Genomic DNA, 7,733 nt, shown 5'->3' with positions numbered 1-7,733 from the left:
CCATTCAGTCCATCACATCCACACAGACCCTCTGAAGAGCATCCCATCCAGGCCCAACCACAATCCTCTCACCCTGCATTCCCCAGAGCCAATCCACCAAACCTGCACATCTTTGGGCTGTGGGAGGAAACCAAAGCACCCGGAGGACCCCATTGAGAAAATGTGCAAACTCGACACAAACAGACACCCAAGGGAGGAATCAAAGCCAGGTCCCTGATGCTGTGAGGCAGTCCAGCGACCCACTGAGCCACCATGCCATCCCCAGAAGGATCTCAGCAGGTTTTCAGTCATTGTGACTGTGCTGTCTCTTTCAGACGATTGACCCAAAAATCCTGCATATCCTCAACATTCTGTATTTTTCTGATACAGGGTACCACCAACCCAACACAGACTCGGGGACTTTTCCAGAGGAGATGAGAAATTGACTTGACCTCGGATGAAGATCAGCCATGAAGACAAGCTTTAAAAGTCAGACACCCCAGATGGGACTTGAACCCACAATCCCTGGCTTAGAAGGCCAGTGCCTTATCCATTAGGCCCCTGGGGCCACATGTGTGATGTTAAAATGGCAGCTTTTAAGTTTTGTTTTGCAAGAACACACTGACTGTGGCTCAGCCAGCACAGAGTCAGTGCCCTGGACTGAGGGGATTCTAAATCTCCTGGTTATATATATTTTTCTCTTTACCCCCGCACTGCTGCCTAACTGTGGTAGTGCTTATATTTTCCCCAGCACCCATGTTGTGTGTGTGCAGGTGTGAGACACAGTGAAAGACAACAGATGTACAAATCTTTATTCAATTCCCACCACCAGGAAGAAAGGAAACACCCGAGTGGCCAGTGACAAGCATCAAAGGGCAATGCTGTGTGACCAAACAGTGAGGGGGAGGGCACTCTCTGAACAGCTCAAGGATGTTGGTAGACACTGCGTGCTCCTTCTCCAGGGACACCCGGGCTCGAACGTAACCATGGAAGAGGGTCAGGCAATCGGCCCTAACAACCAGTTTGGCCAGGCCCAGGAGCAGACCCACGAGGAGATCCTCTGACCAACCCTCCCCCCTCGGCACTGGGTGCCCAATGATGGGGAGTGTGGGGTTGAAGTCCAACCAGAAACGGCGGAGAAGGTTTCCCAGAAAGCTAAAAAGGGAGTGCAAGCGCCCTGTTTCATGGACTCCACAGCACCACAGAACAAGCAGTTGGGCTGGGAGTCCGTGAACCACCGCAATCTGCGGACTGTCGCGTGCAATACCCTCCACCCCAGATCCCCGTGAGAAAGGGGGAGGACTCCCATGTAGAGAGCCCTTCACTGGGGATGATCCCCACCACCCGGTGGTAAATGGGCACGCCAGGGTGTGTCCGGGAGGTGGATGAGGGTGTGCAGCAGCAGTCTGTACAGGGCCCTCTGTGATACACCCCTGAAAGGGACAAAACTAAAACTCCAGAGACAGCTCAGGTTGTGGGGCACAGTCTCCCACAGGAAGTACAGGACCCTGGGGCCAATGTGAAATTCCGCCCGGGCAGGAGTGAGTGCAGACGGGATCCCACCGCACACCTGAGCATCCTCCAACTGGGGCACTACGTGGGGTCTGAGCACCGTCGTTTTAAGGTGTCGGATGGTGGTGGCCACGTACCGGACGTCTACCGCTGCCCTGCTCGCTATATCCTGCGGCAGCGTCCAGCCCAGGCCCACACCATCCAGCACGTCCCCGACCCTGGTCACCCTCGCAGTCACGGCCCTCCCCTCCGACAGTCACTCGAACCCACGAGTACGGAGGTGCGGATTCCTGAGCAACGTCTCCCTGACGACAGCCGTTACTCCTGCCGGAGGGTAGGCGTGACGCGATTCGACCATGTTCCAGACCGTGAGCAGGTCCTGGTAAAAGACAGGCAGTGTCCTGAGAGTGACCTCCAAACCATCACGGTCCCTGAGCAGGAGCTGAGTCTCGTAGTTGAGGTTACGCACCTGGTGGAAAAAATACGTCACCAGGGCACCCCGCCGAGGGGGAGGCTCAATGTAAAGGTATCGCTGCAAGGTCTGAAGGTGGAACGTCGCTACCTGGGTGTGAACGCACACCAGCGACTGACCGCCCTCCTCAATATGGAGACTCAGGACCTGCGCAGTGACCCAGTGCATCTTTTTGTCCCAGAAGAAGTGAACCAACATTCTCTGGATGTCAGCGACAAAACCAGGAGGAGGGACCAAAGTGACCAGCCGGTACCACAGCATGGCAGGCACCAGCTGGTTTATGACCAACACTCGACTCCTGTGAGACAGCACTCGGAGCAGTCCTGTCCAGAGGCCTGGGCGAGCCGAGACTTTGGCCTCCAGCTCCTGCCAGTTCCCCGGCCAGGATTCCACAGCTGGGCTAAGGTAGACCCCCAGGTCGAGGAGATGGGTGGTACTCCAGCTGAACCCCAGTAACTCCTCCGGCAGAGACTCCACCCGCCTCGGACTGACCGGTCGTCTGGAATATTGGGCCCAGTTGATCCTGGTGGAAGAGGCCGCTGAGTACAAGGCCTGGCACTCACACATCCTCCCAGGTCAGCAGGGTCGGTGAAAGGGAGGAGCACGTGGTCAGCGTAGGCCGAGATGACCAGCCCTTTGCCCGCACCGCGCAGAACCAGCCCTGACAACCTCCTCCATAAGAGGCACAGGAAAGGCTCCACGCACAGGGAATCCAGCTGGCCGGACAGGGGGCAGCCTTGGCGTACTCCTCTCCCAAAGTGAAGGGGCAGTGTCATGGAGCCGTTAACTTTAAAACTAATTGCACCTGCCTCCACTTGGTCCACATCCACACAAGCATTTCCTGTCATGTACCTGTCCAAATGTCTTTCTCATAGAATCCATACAGTGTGGAAACAGGCCATTTGGCCCAACATGTCCACCCAGACTCACTCCCCGACATGTCCTCATGCCAAATGTACCCAACCTTCACATCCCTGAACAGTCTGGGCAATTTTGCATGGCTAATTTACTTGTGGGAGGAAACTGGAGCACCTGGAGGAAACCCACACAGACACTGGGAGAAAGTGCAAAATCCACACAAACTGTCACCAGAGGCTGAAATTGAACCTCGGTCCCTGGTGCTATGAGACAGCAGTGCTAACCACGGAGCCAACTTGGAAACTCTACACAAACAGTCACCCAAGGGAGGGATCAAAGCCAGGTCCCTGACACTGTGAGGCAGCAGTGTTACCCACTGAGCCACCATGTCATCCCCAGGAGAATCTCATCAGGTTTTCAGCCATTGTGACTGTGTTGTCTCTTTCAGACGATTCACCCCCCATCCTGCAGATCCCCGAAAATCTTGAGCAAGAACATATTGGGCACCACTTCACATCAGCTGAAAGCAGACAAGGGGGATTTCTCCAAAGTCAATTAGAAATAACATTGACAGTGAACAAGCCAGAAATATTCAGACACCCCAGATGGGACTTAAACCCAAAATCCCTGGGTTAGGAAGCCAGTGCCTTATCCAGTAGGCCACTGGGGCAACCTTTAAATACTGAACCCTGCCCTGTCATATTGTTTTTATCTGAGTTTTCTACTCTTACTGATTGTTTTTTACCCCTTCCATTTCATGCTAAATTGTCGGCTGCTTGATAAATTGACCTTGCCTCCCATTTGGCCCCAGACGGACATTTGAGAAATCACAGCCGGTCAGACAGTGTCCGAGGAGCAGGAGAGTCGACATTTCGAGCATAGGCCTGAAGAGCTTATACTCGAAACATCGACTCCCCTGCTCCTCAGATGCCACCTGACCAGCTGTACTTTTCCAGCACCACACAGTTTGACTCTGATCTCTCACATCTGCAGTGTTCACTTTCTCCCAGTCGAGAAATCAACTCAACTCCAACTTTGCAGACCCACAGTTTGAGGCAAATGGAGCAGACAGGAGAAGGAAAAGGGCTCAATGTTATTGTGTGCAGCACTTTCAAGATATTTGCAGTTAGTGGGGAAGGAGGAAGTGGAGATGTTGCAAAAAGCTGCATTGAGGACAAATCAACAGAATCTTAGCAGGAATTCAGCCCATTGCAGCTGTGCTGTCTCTTTCAGACAATTCACCCCAAGATCTCCCAAATCCCGGAATTACCTTGTGCAAGTTTCTATGTCACATCATTTGCCATAATCTCAACGTAGGCACAGTGATTTTTAACAGAGTACTGTCGATGAAAAATTCAGGATTAGTGGTACTGGAAGAGCACAGCAGTTCAGGCAGCATCCAAGGAGCTTCGAAATTGGCATTTCGGCAAAAGCCCTCCATCAGGAATAAAGGCAGTGAGCCTGAAGCGTAGAGAGATAAGCTAGAGGAGGGTGGGGGTGGGGAGAAAGTAGCATAGAGTACAATGGGTGAGTGGGGGAGGGGATGAAGGTGATGGGTCAGGGAGGAGAGGGTGGAGTGGATAGGTGGAAAACGGAGATAGGCAGGTAGGACAAGTCCGGACAAGTCATGGGGACAGTGCTGAGCTGGAAGTTTGGAACTAGGGTGAGGTGGGGGAAGGGGAAATGAGGAAACTGTTGAAGTCCACATTGATGCCCTGGGGTTGAAGTGTTCTGAGGCGGAAGATGAGGCGTTCTTCCTCCAGGCGTCTGGTGGTGACGGAGTGGCGGTGAAGGAGGCCCAGGACCTCCATGTCCTCGGCAGAGTGGGAGGGGGAGTTGAAATGATTCCAATGGCCCAACATGGATTGTTCCAGTTAATATCCTTTCTCAGATGGTTAGAGCTGGAGAGAGAGTAAAGATTGTGGGAATTTGGGAAATGCTGACAATCTGTTTTAATATTTTGTTAATAAAATCAATTTGAACCGCAAACCAATTATGACCCCCTTTGTCTGCATCACCAACAAGAATACTGAAGGAAAGTTGAGTTTAATTCCATTGTGTGACTAATGTTCATCTGGTCGATCAGTGGAAATTAAAAGCCATGTCACACAACAGGCAGAGTCAATCTTTAGCTGAGTAGAAGTTCAGCAGAGAGAAACAGACTTACTTTGTGATATAAAGGTAATTCCTGTCCCATTGATCTATTAACTGCAGGGAACTTTCAGATACGTGGTATCTTTAGAGCAATTAAATATCCTCCCAAGATATATGCTTTCACTCTCAACTGAAGATGTTATAACTTCAATGGCTAAGAGTATTAACCAATAAATCAATGCCAAGCCACTTGAAGTATTACACTTGGCCCATCATCATCGCTGTAATTGCAGAATGCAGCATAACCTATTCCGTCTTCTAACTTACTGACAGCCTACTTTTCAGAAGTCTCCTTACACGACTCTGAAAACAAATTAAAAGAAACCAATTAAACCAAAACGCACAAATTAAAATGTCCCAGTCATTTGTGACGTAGTTTCTCAGCTCCTGGTAAGTGGGTGGCACAGTGGTTAGCACTGCTGCCTCACAGCGCCGGAGACCCGGGTTCAACTCCCGCCTCAGGCGACTGACTGTGTGGAGTTTGCACGTTCTCCCCGTGTCTGCGTGGGTTTCCTCCGGGTGCTCCGGTTTCCTCCCACAGTCCAAAGATGTGCAGGTCAGGTGAATTGGCCATGCTAAATTGCCCGTAGTGTTAGGTAAGGGGTCGATGCAGATGTAGGGGTATGGGTGGGTATGCTTCGGCTGGGCAGTGTGGACTTGTTGGGCCGAAGGGCCTGTTTCCACACTGTAAGTAATCTAATCTAATCTAAATGTTGATCTAGCCAGCAATGTTCACACCCTGGAAATGAATAAAAACAATCCCACAATGGAATAAACCGCCAGGGGAAAAGTCATAGTGTAATGACTTGAAAACATCAAGCCCCAACTTTGGATGTTTTCTATTGTTATGTTTTACATTATCATCCAAAACGCACCAGTCATTGACATAAAGGTTATGATTTGGAGGAGCCGGTGTTAGACTGGGGCGGACAACGTTACAAATCACACAGCACCAGGTTATAGTCCAACAGGTTTATTGGGAAACACGAGCTTTCGAAGAGCTGCTTCTTCATCAGGTGGTTGTGGAGCAGGATCGTAAAACACTGAAGTTTTAACAACAGGATTGCAGTGTCATGGCATGTAATATTAAAGAAATTGAGCTGAAGTCTTTCATCTTTTAGAATGATCATGTTAGTTTCAGTTCCTTGTTATGTACATCCCAGACCTTTGTTAAAGTTACATTCTCAAGAGAGTTTTAACAATCGGTGCCATCTCAGCTCAGATAATGCATTGAAGATGTGAGGTTAAAATCTGTCTGTGTCCCAATGTTCGGTCAGACTGATTCTATTTCTAAAGTGGCATTTACAGAATCTGACATGGTTTTATGCAGTTTTTGAGTGAAACAAAACATAATTCTGAACGTACAAATTCACCCCACAAATGTATATGTGTGTGCGTGCAGGGGAGACCGAGTGATTGTGTGCATTTGGATGTGTGTGAGAGGGGGCGATGGTGTGAGTGTCTGTGAGAGTGTGTGTATGTGTATGTGTTTGAGTGTAATGGGGTATACATCTGTGAGAAGGTGTGTGTGTGTGTGTGAGTGTGGGAGTGTGTATGTGTATTGTGTGACAGGATGAGTGTGTGTGTGTGTGTGTGTGTGTGTGTGTGTGTGTGTGTGTTTAGTGCAGTGGGGTCAGCTGTAGTGTGACAAGAACCCAAGGTCCCAGTTGAGGCCATCCCCATGGGTACCAAACGTGGTTCTCAGCCTCTGCTCGGCCACTCTTCGTTGCTGCCTGTCCCAAAGTCCACCTTGGAGGATGGTTACCTGAAGGATCGAGGTTGAAAGTCCCTAATCATTGAAGTGATCTCCGACTGGGATGGGACACCTCTGTTTGGTGATTGTAACGCGGTGCCCATTCATCTGTTGCCGTAGCCTCTGCTCGGTCTCGCCAATGTACCATGCATTGGGCATCCTTCCCTGCAGCGTATGAGATGGACAACGTTGGACGAGTCACATGAGTACCTGCCGCGTACATGGTGGGAGATGTCCCCATGTGTCATGGCGGTATCCATGGTGACACTCTGACACGTTTTACAGTGTCTGCTGTGACAGGGTTGTTTGGTGTTGTCCTGAAGGCCGGGCAGTTTGCTGTGAACAATGGTCTGTTTAAGGTTTGGTGGCTGTTTAAAGGTGAGAAGTGGAGGGGTGGGGAAGGTCTTGGCGAGGTGCTCATCCTCATCGATAATGTGTTGCAGGCTGTGGAGAATGTGACGTAGTTTCTCAGCTCCTGGTAAGTACTGGACAATGAAGGGGACCCTGTTGGTTGCAGCTCGTGTCTGTCTCCTGAGGAGGTCATTGCAGTTTCTCCCTGGGGCATGTCCGAACTGGCGATTGATGAGTTAAGCATCGTATCACATTCTTATCAGGGCATCCTTGTGTACTTCCAAGTGCCCGTCACATTCCCCCTCACCTGAACAGATCCTGTGTAAGTGTACGGCTTGTACAGAGGGGACGGCTGTTTTAATATGTTGAGGGTGGGTTTGTGGTTGAGTGAGGTGCTGTGGTGTCCATCCTTGATGGAGATGCATGTGTCCAAGAATGAGACAGATACTAAACAGGAGTCCATGGTGAGTTTGATGGTGGGATGAAACTCGTGAAATGTTGGTGAACATAAATGTTCGGAGAGTGCAGCATTGTTCTGACATGAACACAACCAAGGTTGAGGGGATCAATTCTCCTGACATGGCCCCAGAAGCACGTGTTGTCCCAGTGACCTAACAGCTCCATCTCTGATCTTCTAAGCTACTGCCTGTGGTT

At 50.4% G+C, this 7,733-nt stretch overlaps 1 non-coding gene across 1 annotated transcript; it reads right to left on the bottom strand.

Moving 5' to 3' along the window:
- Positions 1-474: 474 nt before the first annotated feature.
- Positions 475-547, bottom strand: trnar-ucu (transfer RNA arginine (anticodon UCU)). Its single transcript has one exon. It is a non-coding gene; the product is annotated as a tRNA-Arg (tRNA).
- Positions 548-7,733: the final 7,186 nt, after the last annotated feature.

Source organism: Chiloscyllium punctatum, chromosome 18, assembly GCF_047496795.1.
Source record: "Chiloscyllium punctatum isolate Juve2018m chromosome 18, sChiPun1.3, whole genome shotgun sequence".
Taxonomy (NCBI): domain Eukaryota; kingdom Metazoa; phylum Chordata; class Chondrichthyes; order Orectolobiformes; family Hemiscylliidae; genus Chiloscyllium; species Chiloscyllium punctatum.
Note: the sequence above shows the minus strand (reverse complement) of the source record. Positions and strands in the feature narration are given on the sequence as shown.